General features: G+C 36.2%; 1 protein-coding gene across 3 annotated transcripts in view; it reads right to left on the reverse strand.

The window, feature by feature from the left end:
* Nucleotides 1-26,566, reverse strand: part of CAB39L (calcium binding protein 39 like) — a 166,926-nt gene that overhangs the window by 122,177 nt on the left and 18,183 nt on the right. The window contains exon 1 of one of the 3 annotated variants that reach the window (XM_078156967.1): nucleotides 377-481. The exons of the other annotated variants lie outside the window; for them this stretch is intronic. The gene's annotated coding sequence lies outside the window, so the exon portion shown is untranslated. Of the gene's footprint in view, nucleotides 1-376; nucleotides 482-26,566 lie in introns of those variants that run through there. 3 annotated transcript variants of the gene reach the window in all.

Genomic DNA, 26,566 nt, shown 5'->3' on the forward strand with positions numbered 1-26,566 from the left:
CTGCACTGGTTTTGTTTGCCCAATTTAAAAAAAATTTTATGTAACTGACTAATATGGAAATATGTTTTGCATGATTGCACATGTATAACCTATATTGAATTGCTTGCCATCTCAGGGAGGTGAGCAGGGAGGAAGAAAGAAAATTTGGAACTCGATTTTTTTAAATGAATGTTAAAAATTGTCTTTACATGTATTTGGGAAAAAATAAAATATTTAAAAACTTTATGTACTCAAAATTGTCCATTTCACCTTCTGTGATTCTATCTCTTGTTTGGTCATGAACTCTTCCCCTATACATAGGTGTGACAGGTAATTTCTTCCTAGCTTTTCTAATTTGTTTATGAGGTTACCTTTTATGTCTAAGTCATGTACTCACTTGGAACTTATCTTGGTATAAGGATGAGATGTTGCTCTATAACTAGGTTCTGCCATATTCTTTTCCAGTTTTCTTGTCTGTTGAATAATTCCACCCAACTCTCATCTGTGGCTCCAAGAACCTATAGCATGTAGAGAACCAATACTCTAGTAAACTGTTTCAGTAGATAGACTAAACCAGATTGAGGGTGACCAAGGGGCCTCCAACCTATTATTAAGTTGGGGGAATGTCTACCCCAAGCACGTGAAGACCTCCTCAGCAGAACAGGCAGATGTGAACAATTTGTTCCAAAGGGCCATGAATGTGGCAGAAGCAGCTGCTGTGGGGTACTTAGAGCTTGTTATCCCTAGCCATAGCCAGTTTTGTCTTGCCCCTGGACTTCTGTGGCTCTGGAAGAGATAGTGAGGCTGACCAACTTCATGCAACTCTGCCTCACTTAAATCCAATTTGCGTGTAAGTCAAAAGACATCACCTATTTCATTTTGCCATTTTTCCTTCAAAGTCCTGTAGTGATGGACATGTGATGAAGCAGCAGGTACTTTGGGACCAGTAGTCACAACCCTGTCTGCAGGTGGCCCTGAGCACAGGGTCATCTTCTCACTGGACAGAAGTAGCAGTGGGATTTGGCAGCTCCATGAGTGTCTGACAACCTCTTTTTTTTTTAGCAACCTTTTTTAAGGACCACACCACTCACCTCCTAGCATGAGAAAAGGGCTATCAAAGGGGCCCTAAAAATTCTCTGCTTCACCTAACCTAATCCTAGCTTGCTTACTATGGTAGGCAGGGATCCAATCTTGAGACTGAAACACAAAAAAAAATTGCATAAAAATTATTCTGAAGATGATTTTACTCACCACTGGTACATGGAATGTACATGCATGCTTATGGACAACATGAAATATAGTAAACTTTAATAATGAAAAGTTCTCGTTGTGAGAGAACTCAATAAGTATCCCACCCAAACAGAAGCCCTGAGTGAAACAAGACTGGCAAATGAAGGCCAGCTTACCAAAGTCGGAGCTGGATACATGTTTTTCTGGAGTGGCTGAAGTGGTGGGGAATACCATAAAGCTGGCATTGGTTTAGTAATCAAAACTAATCTAGTCGGCAAACTTGTATGCCTTCCAAAAAGAGTGAATGACAGGCTCGTGACAATGTGTTTGCTACTTGCAGGAAAACATCACACCACTTTCATTGGTGCATATGCTCTCACCATGATGAACCCTGATGAGGTCAAAGAAAAATATTATGAAGACCTGGAGATTCTCATCATCAGTGTGCCAAAAGATGGCAGGTTTATAATTCTGGGTGACTTTAATGCAAGAATAGGCACCGGCTATCAGATATGGTAGAGAGTCCTTGGGAAGAATGGAGTTGGAAACAGCAACAACAACAGTCACTTCCTACTGAAAATTTGTGCGTCTCATGACCCTCTTATCACCAACACTGTCTTCCATTTACCTAAAGGCAATAAAACTTCATGGATGCACCCTCACAGCAAACATTGGCCTTCAATAGACTATGCCATTGCGAGAAGAAGGGACAGATAAGATGTGAGAGTGATGAAGATGTATGGCACAGAGTGCTGGACTGATCATAAGACTTATCCTCACCAAGCTAAACATTCACATTCAACAAAAGTGGCAGCCCTAAGGCAAGATGACTACCAGAAGACTTAAGAGTGCTTCTCTGTGTTTGAACAGTTTGTTGCTAATTTAGAGGCAAAGCTTAGCCAACACATAGTGGGCAACAGTGGAGCAGAAAAGGAATAGGAAGCTTTCAGAGATTTGGTGTGCAGTGTTGCATTTACTCAGTGGGGACAGAACACTTACAAGCATTAAGACTGGTTTAACAAAAATGATAAGGAAATTCAGAAGCTTTTAAATGAAAAAAAATGAGAACTCCACAGGTTTACCAAAAGGACAGCTCATCCCTCCCTAAGAAGGCAGTGTTTAACTCCATCAAAATTAAAGTGCAAGTGAAGCTTAGAGAGATGCATTATTCTTGGTTCAGTAAGAGGGCAGGTGAAATTGAGTTTCATGCTGATAATAACAATCCAAAGCACTTCTATGATGCCCTGAAGACTATTTACGGGCCAAAGACCTATGGTGTATCTCAACTACTCAGCCCTGATGGAGCCACATTGATTAGTGATAAGGACATGATCCTGGAGAGATGGGCCAAACACTTCCCTAGTGTTCTCATCAGACCATCATCAGCCAATACTGAAGCTACTGATCATACAACTCAGATGGAAGTCAATTCCTCTCTAGCTGAACTTCCAACTGAAGAAGAGGTTTTGAATGCCATTAGGCTCCTCTCATGTGGCAAAGCGCCTGGTGTTGATTCTATTCCAGTTGAGATTTAAAAGACAGGAAGTCCACTGTTCATACAAAAGCTGACTGAAATCTTCTGGGTTATATGACAAGATGAGATTACCCTCTGGGAGTTCAAGGATTCCTCCACTGTCCACTTCTATAAAAGAAAAGGAAATAGGTTGTCTTGTGACAAACATGGGGGCAAGAGGGTCTCTTTCTTAGTCACTGCCAGCAAGATTCTTACCAGAGTCTTCCTTAATAGGCCATTCTTTCACTTGGTAAGTGGTCATCTACATGAGAGCCAGTGTGGTTTCAGAAAGGGCCAAGGAACAGTTGCTATGGTGCTTGCTGTCCTGTAACTCCAGGAGAAATGCCAGGTGCAGAACAGAGGTCTATACACAACATCAGTTGATCTGACCAAGGCCTTTGATACTGCCAGTCATGATGGCTTGTGGAAGATCATGGCAAAATTTGGTTGCCCAGAGTTCAACAATATTGTATGTCTGTTTCATGACAGAATGCTTTCACAGCTTCTGGATAATAGATAATGCTCTTGCCCCTTCCCAGTCACCAATGGAGTGAAGCAGAGCTGTGTGAGCTGTAATGTTTTCAGTAATGTTCAGACACCTTCAATGAGAATGAAAATGGCATCAAGGTGAGCTACCACACTAATGGCAAATTATTTAACTTGCAAAGACTACAAGCCAAGACTAAAGTGAAGGTAGAGTTGGTGTGCAACTTTTTGTTTGCAGATAATTGTTTATTCAATGCAGCCTCTGAGGCCAAGATGCAACAAAATATGGATTGATTCTCTACTACTTGTGCTAATTTTGGTCTGGTAACACCAAGAAAACAGGTTCTCCACCAGCCAGCACCATACCATCCATACATGGAACCAGGAGTTACAGCACAGGAAGAAATTTTGAATACTGTGAATAAGTTCACTTACCTTGGCAGTATACTTTCCAGGGATGTACACATAGATGATGAGGATGTACACATAGATGAAGCATGCATTGCTAGAGCTATCTCAGCGTTTAGGAGGCTCCAAAGGAAAGTATGAAAGAGAAGAGGTATTAGGCTGCCTACCAAACTGAAGGTCTACAGAGCTGTTGTGCTGACCTCATTGTCGTATATCTGTGAAACCTGGACAGTATACCAGTGCCATGCCAGGAAACTGAATCACTTCCATTTGAAATGTCTTAGGAAGATTCTGAAGATCACCTGGCAAGATAAAGTACCAGACATTAAGGTGAACTACTAAGAATTCAAATTTTCTGCAGAGAGCACAAGTCTAGCGGGGTGGCCACGTTGTTCAAATGCCAAACATACATTTGTCTAAAAGACTATTTTATGGAGAACTCACACAAGGCAAGCACACACATGAAGATCAGAAGAAGCAATATAAGGACACTCTAAAGTCTCTCTGTGAACTTTGGAACTGATTGTGAGACATGGGAGACACTGGCACAGACATGGCATGCCTGCATCATGGAAGGCAATGTGCTCTATGAGCAAAACAGAATTTCATTAGCTAAAAAGAAATGTGAGATGTGCAAATTTAGAGACATCTCCACACCAAATGTTCATATGGACTATTTGTGCCCAACTTGTGGTAGAGACTTCCAAACCTGTACTGGTCTGATCAGCCACAGTTGGATATCCTATACCTTGGCCATGACAGAGTGATTTCATTTTGGTCCTATTTAAGCATGAAAAACAACAACTTTTCACCAAATATGAGGCTACTATGTTAATTTGCTCCTGTGTATTTTGTACCTAATTTGTTCTACTGATCAATCTATTTCTTACCTAATACCAAAATATTTTGTTGATTTCTATTTTGTAGAATAATTTGAGGTCTGATATTGCTAAGCATCCTTCCTCCTTTTTTTTCATTAATTTCCTTGAGATCCTTGAAAGTTTTGTTCCTCCAGATGATTTTTTTTTTTAGCTCTACAAAGTAATCCTTTGGTAGTTTGATTGGCGTGGCATTGAATAAATAAATTAATTTAGGTAGTATTGTCATTTTTATTAAGTTGGTTTTGGCCTACTTGTGAACAATAAATATTTCTCCAATTATTTAGATCTGTATTTGTGTATAGAATGATAATTATGTAAATTTAGTCCTTGTGTGTGTCTTAGCCGGTAGATTCCCAAGTATTTTATACTTTCTGTAGTTATTTTAAATAGAATTTCTCTTTCTATCTATTCCTGCTGGTGTTCGTTGGTAATAAACAAAAATACTTGTGATTTATGTGGGTCTATTTTATATTCTGCAACTTTTCTGTAGTTGTTAATTGTAACAATCAGTTTTTTAGTTAACTCTCAAAAGTTCTTTAAGTAAATCATAACACCTGCAAAAAGTGATCATTTTGTTTCTTCTTTGTGTCTTTATTCTTTCAATTTATTTTTCTTGTCTTATTGCTATAGCTAACATTTCTAGCACTATACTGAAGAACATTAGTGACACTGGACATCATTCCTTTATCACTGTTCTTACAGGAAAGGTCTCCAGTTCATCCCAATTATAGCTAATGTTAGCTCTTGGTTTTAGATAGATACTACTTATATTAAGGAAAGATCTGTTTATTGCTATGGTTTCTGGTTTATTTTTTTAAATGGGAATATGTGTTTCATCTTGTTGAAGGCTTTTTCTACAGCAACTGATTTAATCATATGATTTTTGTTGTTCTTATGAATACAGTCAATTATGTTTATGGTTTTCCTAATATTGAACCAGCTCTGCATTCCTGGTATAAATCCAGCCTGGTTATAGTGTACAACTTTTGCGATATGTTGATGCAGTTGCCTTGCTAATATTTTAACACTTCTGGATCAATATTCTTTAGAGATACTAGTCTATAATATAAAGATCATTTTTGTATCACATAAAAAATTTGGTAGAACCCCTTTTCTAGTTTTTTCAATATTTTACATACTATTGGAATTGATTATATTTTGAATGTTTGATAGAAATTGCTTGTAGATCCATCTTGTCCTGGATTTTTCTCTTTGGGAGTTACTTTATGGCTTTTTCAATTTATTTCCAAAGATTGGGTTTTTTAAGTTCTCTATTTCTTGTTCTGTTAATCAGGGTATTTTATATTTTTGTAAATATTTATCCAATTCATGTAGACTGTCAAACTTCATTGGCATATAATTGGGTGAAATAGTTTCTAATATCTTTTTTCTTCTTCATTGATTGTGAATTCATCTTTTTTCATTTTTCGTACTGGTAACCTGTTTTCTTTCTTTTAAAAATCACGTTAAATAATATTTCATTTTATTTAAAATAACAGCTCCTAGTTTTACTAATTCTTCTTTTTTCATTTTTTTATTTTCATTTTTGCTAATTTCTTCTTTGACTTTCAGAAGTTCTATTTTTATGTTTAATTGGGAGGTTAATTTGTTGGTCTTCAAGTTTTTAGAGAAATATGCTCAATTCATTATCTCTCTTTTATTGATGAAAGTGTTTAGAGATATAAATTTTCCCTTCAAGACTGCTTTGGCTGCATACCAAAAGTTATGGTATGTCATCACAATGTTGTCATAACCTTTAATGAAGTTATTGACTATTTTTATGATTTGTTACTTGACACATATCCTTAGGATTAAGTAATTTAGGCTCTAACTAATTTTAATTGTTTCATCAGGAGACCTTTATTGATAAAAATTTTATTGCATTGTGCTCCACAAAAGACTCATTTAATATTTCTGCTTTTCTACGTTAGTGGTGAGGTTTTCATTCCCTAGTACAGGGGTTAGCAAACTATGGTCTGTAAGCCAACTATGGCCTACCACCTATTTTTGTGCAATGCATGAGCTAAGAATGGATTTTAATTTTTTTTAATATAATAAAACTTATTTTAAAATGTAAAAACTATTCTTGGCTCATGGGTCATACAAAAACAGATGGCAGTCTGGTTTTGGTCCTTGGGTCACTTTGTCTGACCCTTGCACCAATACATGATGATTTTTTGTGAAGGTACCATGTATAGGTAAGAGATATTTATACACCTTTCTATTCCCATTCGATAATATCTAGGGGTGTATTATATCTAACTTTTGAAAAAATTCCATTCAAGTCCTTCACTTCTTTTTAATTGTTTTTTTTTTTAATTAGCTTTCTCTACATCTGAGAAGAGGGCAAATTGAAGAGTGCCACTACTATAGCTTTAGTATCTCTCTCAGTAACTCATTTAGCTTTTCGTGTAAGTATTCAAATCCATTTGGTACATGTATATGTTTAGTATTAATATTCATTCATTGTCTAAAATGCATTTTCCCTGTTTATTTCTTTTAATTAGGTTTATTTTTGCTGATGTTTTGTCTGAAATCATGATTTTTATCACTGCCCTTTTTCCCTCAGCTGAAGCATAATATATTTTGCTCAAGCCCCTTATTTTGACTCTCTGTTCATCTGTCTCATAAACAAATTATTGTTAGACCATGTTCTCTAACCCATTCGTCTATCCTTTTCCATTTTTTGGGTGAGTTCATTCCATTCAAAGATGATTATAGTATTTTCCTCCATGGTATTCTCTTATAGTTTTCTTTTTCTTTGTTTCTTGCCTCCATTTTAAGAGTTTATTTTCTTAAGACCAATCCCCTCCCTTAATCCACCCTCTCTTCCTTTCTCTCCTTTTTCTTCTATTTCCCTATTGAGTGAAATGTATTTCTGTAACCAACTGTGTGGATGTATTCTCCCGTCCTAGAGCAGTTCAGAAGAGAATTCGTTTCAAATATCACCCACAACCATGCACTTCCCTGTTTCGTAGAACTTCCATACATGCACCCCAATTATGTGAAATAATTTTCCTCATTCTGCCTCTCCTCCCCCCACCCAGTGTATTCTTCTTTCTCTCTCTTTTTCTTATTTTAAAAACATAATAGAACCACTCTCCATCCTTCTAATTAGATTCCTTCTGTGCCTCTTACTCAGTTTTTTCCAGGCAAGTTATTCTTGGCTGTAAGCCTATATCTTTTGCCTATGCAAGTGTATGGGGTGTTAAGGGAGGACTAGCTCCTCTGGTGTGAGCAACTGCTGAGCCCTTTTTAGGGCTGTTCATCCACCTTTGGTGTCCAGCTGGTCACCCAACTCTCACCTGTGGCTCCAAGAAGCTGTAGCATGCACAGCAACCACACACTGGTAAAACTGTCTAGGCAGACAACCTAAATTAGGTTGAGCCTAACTGACAGGCTTCAAACCTGTGGGTAAGTTAGGAAAATATCTACCCCAAGCATGTGAAGACTTCTCCTGGCAGAATGGGTGAATGAGAACAATTTGTTCTAATGGCCATGAAGATGGCTGAAGCAGGTGATGTGAAATGGGTAGAGCTTGATCAGACATTTGAAGATGCCAAGGTCATCCACTGCATCTGGGATCATTGTCTTGAATTTTGTCTTGCCACTGGACTTCTATGACTATAGAAGAGAGAGGCTGATGACTTTGTGCAACTCTGCCTCACTTAAATCCAATTCATCACCCTGTGATGTCATTGGTCTTCTTCAAAAATGAAGGACAAACAACATATCTTTTGCCTTCCTAGAATATCAGATATCAAACTCTCCATTCCTTTTTAGGGGTGGCTGCTAAATCATGTGATCCTGACTGTGCCTCCTTAATACCTTGAATTCTTTCTGTCTGGATGTTTGCTGTATTGTTCTTTAACCTCAGTTCTGGATTTTGGCTATAATGTTCCACTGATTTTCATTTTTGAGAATTTTTTTTTTAGGTAATTAGTGGATTCTTTCTATTTTGCCCTCTGGTTCTAAGAGATCTGGACAGTTTTCTGATTTCTTGAAATGTATCTAGACTTTTTTTTTTTTTGGTCATGGCTTTCATGATTCTTCAATCATCTCTCCTTAATCTGTTTTCCAGGTCAGTTGCTTTTACATTTTCTTCTATTATTTCAGTCTTTTGACTTTGTTTTCCTATTTCTTAATGCCTCATGGAGTCAATCCCTTATATTTGGTAAACTCTAATTTTCAGGGGGATTTTTCCCTTGGATATGGTTGGTACATCTCATTCTAAACTCTTAATTCTCTTTCCCCCTCTTTCTTTTATAGCTCTAATTTCTTTTCCAATGCTCTCCTCTAGAACTATTGCTTGATTTTAAAAAGAATTTTAAATTCCTTTTAAAAAAAAACAAACAAACAACAAAATTCTTGCTTCATTTCTTCCAGGAATTCTGGATGGGGAAAAATGAACAAACAAAAAAGGATGCCACTACAAACAGTTATTTCAGTACAGGGACTTTCAAGACACAAACCTAAAAGAAAAGAATAATTCTAAAACCTCTAAAAGCAAAGTACGAGCAAACATGTTCTGATCCAAGCAAAGTCTAATCACTGTCTTCCTGGTCTAAGCTCTGTAAGTTCCTTTTCTGGGTTTGGGTCTCAGCAACAGACCTGTGGGCTTGCCTCATGTGGAGATTCAGTAGGCTGCTATTGGATTCCACCACCATAAGTTACCTGGAAAGCTCTGTAGGTTAAGAAAAATCAAAACTATAATAGGTTCCTTTTTGATGTGGGATTCCTGTCCTGGTTATTCAGATGCAGGCTTCAGACTGCTCCAGAAGTTAGACACGAGACCCTGCTCAGTTCCTGGGATCAGAGCTGTTTGCTCCTGAATTATTCCCAGATCACTACACAGCCAAGGACTCACAACTGCCCCTAACTCAGGAATGGTACTGCTCTGCCCCTCAAGAACAGATCCCCTCCTCAGCCCCTCCTAAATTCATGACTTGGAACAGGGTAGTGAATGATATAGCTTCTAGGGGATTCCTGGTCCTACATCCTGTACAAGTTTGGGATACTCCCCACCCCCACTGAGCCTGGGCCCTCTTCTCACCCTGTTACTATTTCAGTTCCTGTGAGATGGAATTCTCCACCTGCAGCACACCTCTTGACAGATCTCATCCCTAGTGTCCACAGACCTCTTTTTGTCTCTCTATGCTGACCTGAACTGGAAATGTGACATACTGATTCTTTTTTCTTGAACTTCCCAATAAGGACATAGTCTGATGCATTTTCTAAATCTTTTTTTTTATCTTTTTAAAATTTCATTTTATTAATAAGTTTTAGCAAGTCAAGTTTTTTTTGGGTTCTGACCTGTCATTCAACTTGTTAGCTAACCCTCTGGGTTCGTGTTGTCTGCAAACTAAACAACGCTTTCTATAGCTTTATCAAGTTCATTGATTAAAAAAAATATATATTCAACAGCACAAAGTTAACGACAGTTCCCTGTAGTGCTCCCCTAGAAATATCTCTCCAAGTTGACATAGACAAAATATTCATATGATTATTTTTAAAATTTTTTTTCTCTTAAATTTATTTATAGTTTTCAACATTCACTTCCACAAGATTTTGAATTCCAAATTTTCTCCCCGTCTTGCCCCTCCCCCCCACCCCAAGATGGCATGTATTCTGAATAACCCTTCCCTTAATCTGCCCTCCCTTCTATCTCTCCCCCCCTTCTCTTACCCCCTTCCCCTTCTATTTTCCTGTACAGCAGGATAGATTTCTATACCCCATTTCCTGTATTTCTTATTTCCCAGTTGCATGTGAAAACAATTTTTTAAACATGTGTTTTTAAAACTTTGGATTACAAATTTTCTCCCCACCCTCATTGAAAAGGCAAGCAACTCGATACAGGTTATACATGTGTAGTCATGCAAAACATTTCCATAGTAGTCATGTTGTGAAAAACTAACTATATTTCCCTTAATCCTATCCCGCCTCCCAATTATTCTATTCTCTCTTTTGACCCTGTCCCTCCTCAGAAGTGTTTGCTTCTAATTACCTCCTCCTCCAATGTGCCCTCCCCTCTATCATTCCCCTGCTCTCTTGTCCCCTTCTGCCCCTATTTTCCTGTATGGCAAGATAGATTTCCATACCCAATTGAGTGTGTATGTTATTCCCTCCTTAAGTCAAATCCTATGAGAATAAGATTCATTTATTCCCTCTCACCTTCTCCCACTTCCCTTCCAGTGTAAAAGCTTTTTCTTGTCTGTTTTATGCGAGATAATTTACCCCATTCTATCTCTCCCTTTCTCCTTCTCCCAGCACAATCCTCTCTCACCCCTTAATTTTATTCTCCAGATATCATCCTTTCATCTTCAACTCACCTTGTGCCCTCTGTCTATCTATCTATATACATACATATAATTTTCCCCTTCCAACTACCCTAATACTGACAAAGGTCTCATGAGTTACAAATATCATCTTTCCATGCAGGAATGTAAACAGTTCAGCCTTAATAAGTCTCTTATGATTTCTCTTTCCTGTTTACCTCTTCACGTTTCACTTGAGTCTTGTATTTGAAATCTATTTAACTCTGGTCTTTTCATCGAGAATGCTTGAAAGTCCTCTATTTCACTGAATGACCATTTTTTCCCCTGAAGGATTATACTCAGTTTTGCTGGGTAGGTGATTCTTGGTTGTAATCCTATCTCCTTTGCCCTCCAGAATATAATTCCATGCCCTGCAGTCCCTTAATGTAGAAGCTGCTAAATCTTGTGCTGTCCTAATTGTGTTTCCACAATAATTGAATTGTTTCTTTCTGGCTGCTTGCAATATTTTCTCCTTGACCTGGGAACTCTGGAATTTGGCTACAATATTCCTAGTTTTCCTTCGGGGATCTCTTTCAGGAGGTGATCGATGGATTCAATTTCTATTTTGCCCTCTGGTTCTAAAATATCAGGGCAATTTTCCTTGATAATTTCTTGAAAGATGATGTCTAGGCTCTTTTTTTGATGATGGCTTTCAGACAGTCCAATAATTTTTAAATTCTATCTCCCTGATCTATTTTCCAGGTCAGTTGTTTTTCCAGTGAGATACTTCACATTGTTTTCTATTTTTTCATTCTTTTGGATTTGTTTTACAGTGTCTTGATTTCTCATAAAGTCACTAGCTTCCAATTGTCCTATCCTAATTTTTAAGGAAGTATTTTCTTCAGTAAGCTTTCAGACCATTTTCTAAATCTTTATAGAGGTGGTGGGTCAGGGAGCTAAACTGTACTTCTTGCTCCTATTCCAGCATTTTCTATTTCTTTCATTTTCTCTGGCTGTCCCTATGCCTAGCATACTTGGCCTCCTGGGTTCCCTAGATCTTTCAAATCTCACCTAAAATACTACCTTCTGTACTTCTTCCAGGTCCCTCTCAATGCTAGTCTAGTACCTTCCCTAGGAGATGATGTCCAACATGTGTTTTCTCTCTGTCTATGTCTGTCTGACTCTCTCTCTATCTTGCTTGTACACTGTCGTTTTCATATTGTCTCCCCCATTCGATAGTGAGCTCCTTGAGGGCAGGAGCTGCTTTTGTCTTTCTCTGAATTCCTGGTATCTCTTGTTTGAGAAGTGAAAGAGAGCCTCCTGACTACACATCAGGCATATTTCCTTCCAGAAGAGAACAGCAAAGCTCTCAACATGGCAAGCACTCAATATCATCACAAGAAATGAAACTAACTGACCCCACATCTTCACTGACAGGAAACAATTAGTTGCTGTTGTAGGAGTCACAGCAGAATCAGTTGTTTTTGTATTGTCAGGCTGTCAACTAGCTATACTAAAGGTCAAAATCAACATCAAGCACAAGAAAAGCAAAAGATAAGAAGAAAATGAAAAGTTACCACAGCTTCAGTCTGACCTAGTCAAAATAAGTTGATGCCAAAAATTGGAAATGGAAAAAGCAATAATATAATAATAATATCTATTATTTTTACAGTGTTCTAAGATTTACAAATCACTGAACATATGTTATCTTATTTGGTGGTCACAACAACCCTGTAAAGTAGATGCTATTAACATTCCCACTCTACAGATAAGGAAATAGAAGCTGAGGGTTAAGTTACTTGTCCAGGGCTGACACAGCATGAGAGATGAAATTCACGTCCTTTCTGACTAAAAGGCCAACACTCTTACTCACTGTACCACACAGCTGCCTATTCTACAAAAGTCTGACTGATGTAAAGCAGTCTTCATAAGGCATCTAAAAGATCCACACCCCATTCACCTCCCCAAAACCATCATATTCAGTAAACACTTTATATCTTTGCCAAACAGATAGAGATGGGAACCAAAAACAATACCAGCTTAGAACAGAAAATAACCTGTAAAGCATGGCAGAGGAGGATGGCAGAAGATTATGAGCCATCTTTTAAAACAGAGAAAAGCAATGGGATAAACCATAGCATGAGACCCAAATAATCCACACCATCCTAAAAGCACTCATAGTGGAAACTGCCAGAACAAATGAAATGAATTTTTCAAAGTTTTTATGATGATCTATTTTTATTGATAGAGCTAGAGAACTACCAAATTTGGACCCTATTACTTTAGTCCCAGTAAACTATACAAAAAAGGAAATGGTACTTAGGAAAAAAGTTTCAAAGACCAAATAACCTCTTAGGAAATACACCATGGAGGTAAAAGAGTATGAAAATCATTCAGCAATGACCTTACAAGTTATTTCAGGGATGTAAAGACAGAAAAAAGGAGGGGAAAAATCCATCATTATTAACACACTAAAATGGCAATGCCAAAGACATCAGTAACTATCAATCCATAGATCTACTTTCTTTCTTTAAAAAAACTGAAAAAAACCTAGTAAATTTTATTTTTACATCATCTAAATTTTCTAATATATGTTGTCATTATCATTTGTTTTATGTATTGCTATTGTGTCTATGATTTGTTCTTTGCCCTACTCATTTAAGATTTCATTATTAATTCTCCATTTATATGTATCTTTTGTTTCGTGATTACTGTTTGTTATATCATGATCTGTAAAGGATATGTTTGGTACATATAATTACTTTCTGATCTTTTGAAAGTCTTTGAAAATGATTGATATGTGCATCAAGGGTATCTATCTTTAGTGAAAACATAAAAAGGAAACGCATAGCCCTTCATAAACTATATTCCATAGCAGACCACACTTTTGCAAGCACAATACTGACTAAAAGGTACAGAGAAAGCAAGATCCTATTATGTTTATTGTTTGCAGATTACAAAAAACATTTGATTTGATACAGCAAAAATGCAACTTTGAAAGGTCTCCTTCAAATGTTAAGAACATATGAGCCCTCTTCCAGGGGTAGAGCCAAGATGGCAGAGAGAGAAAGCACTCAGCTGAGGTCTCCCAACATTTCCCTCCAAACAACTTTAAAATAATGCTTCAAATTGAATTCTAGAATGACAGACCCAACCAAAGGTCAGATGAGATAGTCTTGTAGCCCAAGACAACATAGGAGGTTGGAAAGAAAGATCTGTGACATGGGGCAGGGGGCTGATCCACAGCCCGTGGATGAAATACCAGCGGTGGGACTGGGTGGTGGAGACAGAAGCAGCAATAGTTTTGGGAGCTCTCAAGTCAGAGCAGTAAGGGGACTTGGCAACTGGTCAGAAAGAGATTACAGGGTATCCTTGTACTAACATGGGACACAGGACCAGATATGCTATTTGGTAACTCCCTTTCCTATTCCCACTTCTGGGTCACAGTTCAAGGATGGAAAAGAGCTCTCTCCTCAAAAGGGAGTACAAGCTTTGAGGGGCAACTATTTGGCAACTCCACTGTTTATTCTCACTTCTGGATCATAGCTTAAGGGCAGGGAGAAGCACTTTCCCCAAGAGGGAGTGTAAGCCCTGAGTGAAAGTATCATTTCTGGCCCCAAGGGATCAGGGATCCTGAGGAACAGTACGAACTGAATTTCAAGGGATCAGGAGTCTTCCTGGGTAAGGCCCAGGATGCAGACTAGAAGAGCAGTGACCACACCTCTCCCAGGTCATACCACCTTGGAAACACCTAAAACTTACAACTCCCCAGAATTAGCTCTGAAAACAGCAGTGCAAAAAACCCTAAAGCTTGAGGCAGTACCCCTCTGTCCTCACATGCCAGGAACAGAACCCAACATTAACATAAAGTTCAAATCAAGAAATAGGGTGGAAAAATGAGTAAACAACAAAAAAAGAACCTTACCATAAAAAGCTACTATGGTGACAGAGAAGATCAAGGCACAAACTGAGAAGACAATGATGACAAAACATCTATAAGCAAAGCCTCAAAGGAAAAAATGTGAAATGGACACAAGTCCAACAAGAATTCCTGGAAGAGTTAAAGTACTATTTGCAAAATCAAATAAGAGTGGTAGAGGAAAAATTAGATGAAGAAATGAACACAAAGGAAGAAACTTATGAAATGGCAAATTAACAGCTTGGTAAAAGAGGTACAACAAATCTAAAATAACATTGTAAAAAAAGAACTGACCAAATGAAAAAAGAGGTACAAGAATCCACTGATGAAAATAACTGCTTAAAAAGAAGAACTGGCTAAATAGGAAAAGATATAAAAGCTCACTAAAAAAAAAATCCTTAAAAAAAAATTAGAATTGGGCAAGTGGAAGATAATGATTCCACAAGACAGTAAGAAACAATAAAACAAAGTCAAAAGAATTTTAAAAATAAAAGAAAATATAAATCATCTCATTGGAAAAACAATTAACCTAGAAAATAAATTGAGGTGATAATTTAAGAATTACTGGAATACTACCTAAAAGCCATGATCAAAGAAAGAGCCTAGATATCATATTTCAAGAAACTGTCATGGAAAACTGCCCTAACAACCTCAAACCAGAGGGTAAAATAGAAATTAAAAGAATCCACTTATCACCACCTGAAAAGACATACCAAAATGAAAACTCCCAAGAATATTACAGCCTAATTCCAGAGCTTCTAAGTCAAAGAGAAAATACTGCAAGCAGACAGAAAGAAATCATTAAAATACTGTGGAGCCAGGATCACATAAGATTTAGCAGCTACCACATTAAAGGAGTAGAAGGCTTGGAATATGATATTCCAGAAAGCAAAAGAGCTGAGATTACAACCAAAATAATCTATTTAGCAAAATTCAATATAATACTTCATGGGAAAAATGAATATTTAACAAAATGGAGGACTTTCAAGCATTTCTGATGAAAAGACCAGAGCTGAACAGAAAATTTTACTTTGAAAGACAAGACTCAAGGGGCAGCTAGGTGGCAGCAGTGAGTGGATAGAGCACCGGCCCTGAAGTCAGGAGGACCTGAGTTCAAATATGGCCTCAGATCAAACACTTGACACTTACTAGCTGTGTGACCCTGGGCAGGTCACTTAACCCCAATTGCCCCCCTCAAAAAAAATTTAAAAAAAAATTAAAAAAAAAAGAAAGACAAGACTCAAGAGAAGCATAAAAAGGTAAACATGAAAGAGAAATTAAAAGGGACTCAATAAGGTTAAACTGTTCACATTCCTATATAAGAAGATGATACTTGTAACTCTTAAGAACTTTATTTTTATTTATTTATTTATATGTTTTTAAATTTATTTTTATTAGGGTAGTTAGGATTCTACTTAGAAAGAGGGTATGGAAATGAGTCAATTATGTTGGGATGCTGTAAAAAAATGGATAGGCAAGAAAGAGGGATACCCTGGGAGAAGGAGAGAGAGGTTGAATGGGGAAAATCCTCTCACATAAAAGAGGCATGTAAGGAAGAGCTCTTACAATGAAAGGGGAAATGGTAGAGAGGGAACAAGTAAATTCATTCATATCTAAATTGGTTCAAAGATGGGAAATATATATACATACTCAATTGGTAATAGACATCTATCTTACCCAACAGGGAATCATGAGGGGAAGAAGAGATCTGAAGGGGATGGGTGCTAAAAGAAAGGCAGAGTTTAAAAAGGCAGTAGTCAGAAACAAAACAGACTTTAGAGGAGGGAGAGAATAAAAACATAGAAGGATAAAAAGAAGAAAACAGGATGGAGGGAAATGAACAGTTTGTAATCACAAATATGAATGTGAATGGGAAGAATTCACCCAAAAAACTTAAGTGGAAAGCAGGAAGGACTAGAAATCAGAATCCAGAGGCAGCTAGGTGGCACAATGGATAGAGCACTGGCCCTGGATTCAGGAGGACCTGAATTCAAATCCAGACTCAGACCCTGGGCAAGTCATTTAACCCCATTACCTAAACAAAAAACAAAAAGAAAAGAAAAGAAATCAGAATCCAACAACACATTGTTTACAAGAAATATACCTGAAATAGAGAGACACACAGAGTTAAAATATGGGCCTGGAGCACAATCTGTTATACATCAGCTAAAATAAAAAAGGCAAGGATAGCAATTATGATCCCAGACAAAGCAAAAGCAAAACCAGACCTAATTAAAAGGGGTAAGTTGGGAAACTACATCTTAGAAGGAACCATAGATGATGGAGTAATATCAATACTAAACACATGCACCAAATGGCAGAGCATCCAAATTCTTAAAGGAAAAATTAAATGAAAAACAGGAAGAAATAGAAAATAAAACTATACTAGTGAGTGACTTCAACCTTCTCCTGTAAGAGCTAGATAACTATAACCACAAAAGAAAGAAATCAAAGAAATGAACAGAATCTTAGAAAAGTTAGCTATGACAGACCTCTGGAAAAAACTGAATGGGAATAGAAAGGAAGAGAGAGAGAATGAGAAATTTCATTTAAAATAATGATGGATAATACAAAATACTTGGGCATCTACCTGCCAAGACAAACCAGGGGATTATATGAACACAATTACAAAACACTTTTCACAGAAATAAAGACAGATCTAAACAACTGGAGAAATATTAACTTCTCATGGGTAAGATGAAGCAATATAACAAAAATGACAACTCTACCTAATTTACTTATTCAGTGCCATGCCAATCAAACTACCAAAGAATTATTTGATAGAACTAGAGAAAATAGTAACAAAATTCATTTGGAAGAACCAAAGGTCAAGATTTAAGACTATCAAAGGAAGCAATGAAAAAAAATGTGAAGGAAGGTGGGCTACCAGTTCTAGATTTCAAACTGTATTATAAAGCAGTAATCATCAAAACAATATAGTACTGGCTAAGAAATAAAGTGGTGGCTCAGTGAAATAGATGAAGTACACAATACACAGTAGTAAATGATCATGGTAATGTAGTGTTTGATAAACCCAAAGATTCAAGCTTTTGGGGTAAGAACTCAACATTTGACAAAAATTGCTGGGAAGAGTGGAAAGCAGTTTGGCAGAAACTAGGCACAGAACAATATCTTACACCATATACTAAGATAAAGTCAAAATGGATAAATGATTTAGACATAAAGGTTGATATCATAAATAAATTAGGGAAGCATGGAGAAATGCCCCGTCAGATCTCTAGTTAAGGGATATGTTTATGACAAAACAAGAGACAGGGAGTACCACAGGTTCAAAAATGGATAATTTTGATTATATGAAATTAAAATGCCTTTGTACAAATAAAACGAACATGCCAAAATTAGAAGGAAAATGGAAAACTGGAAAAAAATTTACAGCAAGTTTCTGTAATAAAGGCTTAATTTCTAAAATATATAGAGAACTGAGTCAAATTTATAAGAATACAAGTCATTCCCCAATTGATAAATGCTCAAAGGATATGAACTGGCAGTTTTCAGAAAAAGAAATCAAAGCTATCAATACTCACATGAAAAAATGCTCTAAATCACTACTGATTAGAGAAATTCAAATTAAAACAACTCTGAGATACCACCTTACACCTATCAGATTGGCTTTTATGACAGAAAAGGAAAATAACAAATGCTGGAGGGAATGTAAAAAAAAAATTGAGACACTAATGCACTGTTGGTGGAGTTATGAACTAGTCCAACCATTATGGAGAACAAATTGGAACTATGCCCAAAGGACTATAAAATTGTGTATACCCTTTTACCTACCAATACCACTATTAGGTCTGCATCCCAAAGAGATCTAAGAAAAGGGAAAAGGAACCGTTTGCATAAATGTATTTATAGCAGTGCTTTTTGTGGTGGCAAAGAAATGGAATTTGAGAGGATGCCCATCAACTGGAGAATGGTTAAACAAGTTGTGCTATATTATTGTGAAGGAATACTGTTATGTCATAAGAAATGATGAGCAGGATGGTTTCAGAAAAACCCTGGAAGACTTACATGAACTTATGCAAAATGAAGTGAGCAGAACCAAGAGAACATTGTACACAGTAACAGCAATATTGTAAGGATGATCAGCTGTGGAACTACTCTGATCAAAACAACGACCCAAGACACTTCCAAAAGATGAAAAATGATATCTACCTCCACAAAGAACTGATGAACTCTCAATGCAGATTGAAGCATACTTTTTAAAATTAATTTTAGTTTTCAACATTCACTTCCATAAACTTATGAGTTTTAAGTTTTCTCCCCCTCCCTCTGCTATCCCCTCCCCAAGAGAGTATGCAATCTGATATGGGCTCTACATATACATTCCTATTAAACACATTTTCACATTAGTCATGTTATAAAGAAGAATTATAACCAATAGGAGGAAACACAACAAAGAAGAAACAAAACAGGAGGAAAAAAAGAGCAAATGGTATAAAGCATTCTTTTTTAAAACTCTATTTTTATTGCTTTCTCTTGTGTTTTCTTTTGCAGCATGGCTAATATGGAAATGTGTCTTGCATGACTTCACAGGTATAACCGATATCAAAGGGGAGGAGGGGTGGGAGAAAAGAATTTGTAATTCAAAATTTTAAAAAATAATTGTTAAAAATTTTACATGTAATTAGGAAATATTTAATGAAATAAAAATAATTTTAAAATTAAAAAAAAACACATGGGACCCCTTGATTAATGCAACTCCAAAGACAACTCTGTTTACTGGTTCACTGATTAACAACATTGAATAAGGCATAACATTAAGAGATAAATTCTCAAAAAAAAAGGTATAATATAGAATTTCCCTAGAGGATGTTTTCTGCAGGGTTAAAATGAAAAAGGGATTTCCTTTAGATAATGAGGTCCTTAAAAGAAAAAGTAACAAGATCCTCTAGATGCACGTATTTATAAATTATATCGTATGGACTGAAACAAAGCCCAGGCCATAACAGAGCCTCCTTGATGAGATCCATGATTCTTCAAAAGACATTGGCCTAATAATTTATATAGTTACCTCTTTTTTGTCTCTCTATGATGATCTGGGATGGAAATATGACTCACTGATTTTTTTCCCTTGGATTTCTCAATCAAGATCCAGTCTATTTTTCTTTTATTGAGGGTGGGGGATGGTGGGGGAGGGAGGAGTGAGACAGAGAGAAAACAAATATTTGTTAATTGGAAAAAAAAATTTAAAGACTTAAGAATGCTGAACAATACAATGATCAACCATGATTCCAGAAGACTAATGATGAAGAACACTACCCACCTGCCTAACAGAAAGGTGATGCATTCAGGATGCAGGATGAGATATATTTTTAGACATAGCCCATAAGTGAATGTGTTTTACTTGACTATACATATTTGTTATGAGGGTTTTGTTTTTCTTTTTTCCTTTCTTTTTCAATGAGAGAGGGAGGGAGAAAGAAAAATAAATATTTGTTCATTGAAAAAACTAAAATAAGTTACCCTAAAAACCAAAAATAACAAATAAAAAAAATTGGGAGTGTTGTCAGAGGTTCCTTTTCACTTTAAATCCAATACCTTATGACTGGGCCTATGATCTATGACTATTTCTAGCAGTATTATATTTCTCTTTGACCAAATTAGCCTGGTTAAGAGCAAAACATTGAATTTTTGTTGCCTTTAACCTCATTACACTCAAGCAGATTTCTGCTTCCAATTTATATTTTCTCTCCCAAATTATATATTATATATGTATATGAAATTTATTTGCATTTCTTAGATAAATCTTAATAATGTAATCCAGTATAGCACTGGTTTAATTTGAAAGAGTTTTGCAACTTCAAAATCATGTCTTTACGCCTTTGGATATTTTTCCCCTCAGAAAAAGCCATTCTTTGAAAAATATCATTCTTTTGAGAAGATGTGTACCACAAGAGAATTTCTGAATAGATGGATTTATGAATAGTTTTGATTCATTTTTGGTCAACCCCCACTATCAAGGAAATATCAAGAATGTTGGCACGAATATTATTTCAAAAAATAAACTTTGTAATTATTTCTCTGTCAAAAGAAATTCTTGGCCTCCCACAAATTAAAATAAATCCTTTATGCTTCAAAATTATTCATTATGATGCTAATCATTAAATGATGAGCTCATATCTTATCCTATACATTGTTATTTGTGTATTAAGTATTCTGTTCTAGCATACTACACAAATTCTTGTCCCAAAGTTGCTTTGCAAAAATATTCCTCATATATTATAGTCCTAACTCACCACAAGATTTTTTAAAATGTACAATAAACTAAATGACAACACAAGATGCAAACTGCAAGACCAGACCACTCTTACCCTCTTATTTCCAAATACTATCTTACCTAACACGTAAGGGGTGATAAATATCAAGCCTCTTTGGCCTGCCCTAGAGCACACCTCATTGGGTGCTGAGACTATTCCATGGCCGTACTGTGGAAATACGCAGTTCAATGCTGAAAGGATCATACTTTTGTATGACTTAGCTAACTCTGAGTGGTCCCTTGACATTCCCCTTACCCTTTGATAGCAGCAGGGTTCTACCTCAGACAAAAAGGAAAGAATTTCCATCTCACTCTCTTCCACCAATGATTTATTGTGACCAGTGTCTTTGCCTTGCTAGACTTCCAAAATGGCTTATGGAAAGAGTGGCACACATTCCACCCCCTCCATCCCATCCCACAGCTGAGGGGGTCTTACAGGTACATAACTACTAGAGTTGGGGCTTGAGGGCCTGGGGACCCTGGCTGCCTTTTCTGCTTTGTTTCTTTCCCAAGCATAGGTGACCAAATAGTGACCCTGAAATGGCATTTCTGCCTTGCAGGTAAGCCTCGTGAATTTGAGGAGTTGGGGATATTGGGTGGTCCTTAAGTCAGAGCAGACTGGCAGCAGGAAAAGTTTCTGGATTAGAGAGGATGACCACCAATGAGAAAATGAGCCCAACCCTTGGCCTAGCTTTCTGGGAAGACTGGGACCTGGAAGAAATTATTTGGACAGTATAAAATGTTAATTCAACAGTTGCACAAATTGCTTTATGTTCTAATGTTTGTGTTCCAACCACCCAGGAAAGTGTAATAGTATAATATTAATAATAGCGGTGATAAGTTACTACTACTTATTTAAGCTTTCTGTCAAAGTACACTTGTGAGTCTTTTGTATTTAGCATTTCTTTTGTGTATGGATGAAATAAATTATTCCCTATAGCACTATGGCATAGTGGATCTCTAGAGAGCTGACCTTCAAGGCAGAATGACCTATATTCAAGTCTTCCCTCTCACATATACTGGCTATTTCTCTTGGAAAGTCATTTAACCTCTCAGTGCTCTAAGTAACTCTCTAAGACAGGAATTCTTAACCTAGGTTCCAAAAACTTAGTTTTAATATTTTGATAATAGTATTTTAATGTGGTTTATTTCTATTATAATCCTATATATTTTATGCATTTAAAAACATTATTGTGAGAAGGGACCCAGTTTTCACCAGACTGGTGAAAGAACCCCTACTCTAAGGCTAAGATGCAGAAAACGTGAAAACCTACATTGATAGAGGGAATTTCCTTTTCAGGAAGCTAGTTCTCTGTACCAGGAAAAACAAAGGTCCAATCCTTAACTCTATACTAATTTATAGTGTACACTGAATACCATTCTACTCTTCATTTTTGAGGACACCCCTTTGACACCAGCCAAACCTAATCTTTGAACAATTCTTCCTGGGAAAGAGTCAAGGAATATAAGAACTTAACTCCTCTTTTTTGAGGCTGAAGCTCCCCAGGAACTATTCCAAGTTAGAACTAACTCTAGGTCCTGAGCTGAAAGGGATCCCTTAGTAGGATGGGGGAGGAAAAAACCCAAGAATCCCTGGACCTAGCAGCAGTTCTTAGACATTTTCATAAAACCTGTAATCTGTACCTACTTCACACAAATATAATATTAGCATATTTCTCTACATGCTCATTTATTTTAAACTTGATTCCCTAAAAAGTTTCCTTTTCTTCTTGGTTACTTGTGAAATAACTGGTTAATAAACTATGAAGACTGAACATAAGTAAAGTTTAGTGTTATTATCAGACACAATTAATGAGTATAACAATAATTGCAGTACAAGTTAATCTGGAATAGATGGGAAGCATTTGGGGTAAATTACCTAGTATCATACATGCCAACCAAATTTTCACAAATTTTTTTCTTATTCATAATTCTCTGGTATTTATAAATACTATCAGCATTGATAGTTTTACCTGATATCATGTACAATTTAATCCTCATCATATACTCATACACACACATACACACACACACACAGATACACACAAATTCTCATAAACCAAAAGATCCTGGGAATCTATTCCTACTACACTAAGTTCTTCACTTGACCATAATTTAGGAATGAGACATCCTATATTTTCTTCTTCTGCATATCTCAACCTAAGAGTTGCTTCTCATTCTTCATTTGGAAGAATGAGCCCATGGTGTCCTGGGTATAGAGCAAAGTCAAATAATTTGTGTATCCAAGGCATGATATATGCATGCATAGAAATTACTATGAAAGTGTCTTTTTCTGTGGAGCCTAGACACCTCCCTAGCCTTCCTAGCCTAACGGTTAAAAGCACTGAGCTAACAGATCTTTGCAAGGAATGAAACTGCTGAAGGCTAGTTCAGAATCATGTTATTATGTAGAATGTAAGTTTTTTGAGGGTAGGGACTAATATTTTCTTTTGTCTTAGTATTGCCAGAGTCTAGATCAGTGCCTCCCATACATTAAGTGCTTAATGGAGGATTGTTAAATGAGTAAATAATGGAACATTTCTTTTGGAAGGCGGTGAGAGGAAGCAGAGAAAGGAAAAACTTGGACTGAAGAATGATTCATTCCTCCTCTCTCAACTCCTTCCCCAGCTGTAAAACTATTTAGGCTCAAATAAAAATGACTTGGTAGGTTAAATATATACATACATATATACATAAACACACACACATACACACAAGTGTGTGTTATATGCATGGACATATTTCATATATCCACATGCCTACACTACTTGAGAAACTAATGAATTTTAGAGGTCAGCTATTTTTCAGAGATGAAAATGCAAATTAATTTTAAGAATATAAGTCATTCCCCAATTGATAAATGGTCAAGGGATATGAACAGGCAGTTTTCAGATGAAGAAATTAAAGCTATCTATGGTCATATGAAAAAATGCTCTAAATCACTACTGATTAGAGAAATGCAAATTAAAACAACTCTGAGATACTACGTCACACATATCAGATTGGTTAATATGACAAAACAGGTAAATGAAATGTTGGAGATGTGGGAAAACTGAAACACCAATCCATTGTTGGTGGAGTTGCCAATTGATCCAATCATTCTGGAAAGGAATTTGGAACTATGCTCAAAGGGCAATCAAACTGTGCATACCCTTTGATCCAGCAATACCACTACTAGGTCTGCATCCCAAACAGATCAAAGAAAAGAGAAAAGAACCCACATGTATAAAAATATTTATAGCAGCTCTTTTTGCGGTGGCAAAGAATTGGAAATTGAGAGGATGCCCATCAATTGGGGAATGGCTGAACAAGTTGTGGTATATGAATGTGATGGAATACTATTGTGCTATATGAAATGATGAGCAGGCAGACTTCAGAAAAACTTGGAAAGACTTGTATGTACTGATGCTGAGTGAAGTGAGCAGAACCAAGAGAACGTTGTACACAGTAACAGCCACATTGCGTGATGACCAACTTTGACAGACTTAGCTCTTCTCAGCAATGCAAGGATCTAAGACATCTCCAAAAGTCTCATTATGGAAAATGCTATCCACATCCAGAGAAATAACTACGGAGTTTGAATGCAGATCGAAGCATACTATTTGCTCTTGTTTTTTCTTCTGTTTTGTTTTGTTTCTTCTTTTTTGTGGTCCATACTATTGGTTCTAATTCTTCTTTACAACAATTAATGTGAAAATATGTTTAACAGGAATGTATATGTAGAGCCTATATCAGATTGCATGCTGTCCTGGGGAGAAAGGCAGGGAGGAAGGGGGAACAATTTAAAACTCAAAAACTTATGGAAATGAATGTTTAAAAATAAACTAATAAAATTTAAAAACAACAACAAAAAAGATTTAATTCATCAACTCTAAAAAAAGAAGAAAAGAAAAGACAAGCAGGTAGATTTCAGAAAAACCTAGAAAAACTTATATGAACTAATGCTGAAGTCAGCAGAACCAGGAAAACATTGTATATAGTAACAGCAACATTGTTCAATGACCAACTTTAATAGACTTAGCTCTTCTCAGTAATGCAAAGATCTAAGACAATTCCAAAAGACTTATGATGCAAAATGCTAACCACATCCAGAGAAAGAACTATGGGGTCTGAATGCAGATTCAAGCATTCTGTTTTCTCTCTCTTTTTTTTTCTTTCTTGTGTTTTTTCCCTTTTGTTCTGATTCTTCTTTTACAACACAACTAATGTAGAAATATGTTTAATATGATTATGTGTGTATAGCCTATATCAGATAGCATACCATTTCAGGGAAGGGGAAGAGAAGGGGGGGAGCAATTTAGAACTCAAAATCTTATGAAAGTGAATGTTGAAAACTAAATATAAATAAATTTTAAAAAACTTTTTAAAATGCAAATTAAAACATAATTTTATGGCTTTAAAATGGGTTAAAATGAAATGAGAAGAAAGACAACAAAACAAATGAAAGCTATAGCTCTCATTCAAGAACTTCTGATCTACAATTCCAGGGGTATAAGCAAAAGTTTACAATATATTTTGCCTACATGACATTGCATTATTCTGGCATTTTCTGTCAATAATCTACAATGTTAATACTATTTAGACATCAACAATCATAATTTAATTCTGCATGAAAAGTTCCTTGTTGACAGGGTGACATATTTCCCTTCATTCTTTCATAGAAAATTATATTTCCCTCCCAATGTCTAAGTATCTTTGTATTTATTATTTTACATGCTTTTTAAAAATTTAAGTTCTTTAAAAGCATGTCAAAAGTTCTAAAATATTGCATAATGCTTGGCATACACCTAAGCCTACAAATATTACATTCTGTCATGAAATTCTGTAATGTCCTCTAGCTCATGTAAACACTCAGTTCTCTGGACTCATGCACTTATTTAGTAAATAAGAACACTATGCCTAAATCGAACATTTCTTTTCAGTTTCAAGTTGAAGTTAGTCTACTTAGTACATCCTGTATATTTTCAGTTTCATAACATCAAAACCACATACATACAGAGTATTCAGTTTCAACAGCTCAGAAAACCCAACCAAGATCAGAGTATTAAGGGCAATTTACATCACTTTCAACAGTACAAACAAATGCCCAAGTTAAAATGTGTAACTGCATTAACATTTTGGGGTAAAGTGTGAAATTCTCTAAATTAAAAAAAAATTACATTTAGAGTTTCTATTACGCACATGCTGATGAAGCCATTCTTTAGTCATATCACTAATTTACATAAAAGAAAGATATTCATTTTTCCACATGGTCCTTTTAGTAAAATAGTCTATGAAAATGCCTTGTTCACAATGAGAAATGACTAAATAAGATGTGATACATAAGCGTAGAGGAAGATTACTCTTTTATAAGATGTAACAAATATGAAAAATTCAGAGAATAATTGGAAAACTTAGGTGAACTAATACAGAGTGAAGAGAGTCATACTGCAAAATAATGAACACAATGATCAAAACAATGTAAGAATAAAATGAAGTATAATGCCACGTAATTATAATGACCAAGAGCTGAGATGTACTTGCCTTCCATCTTTGCAGGAGGCAAGAGATTATGGTTTCTAAAATATTTTCGAATCAACTGACAAGTATTTATTTAGTGCCTACTATATGCTAATATGG

This window comes from Phascolarctos cinereus, unplaced genomic scaffold (genome assembly GCF_003287225.1).
Source record: "Phascolarctos cinereus isolate Bilbo 61053 unplaced genomic scaffold, phaCin_HiC Scaffold_726;HRSCAF=1367, whole genome shotgun sequence".
NCBI lineage: Eukaryota > Metazoa > Chordata > Mammalia > Diprotodontia > Phascolarctidae > Phascolarctos > Phascolarctos cinereus.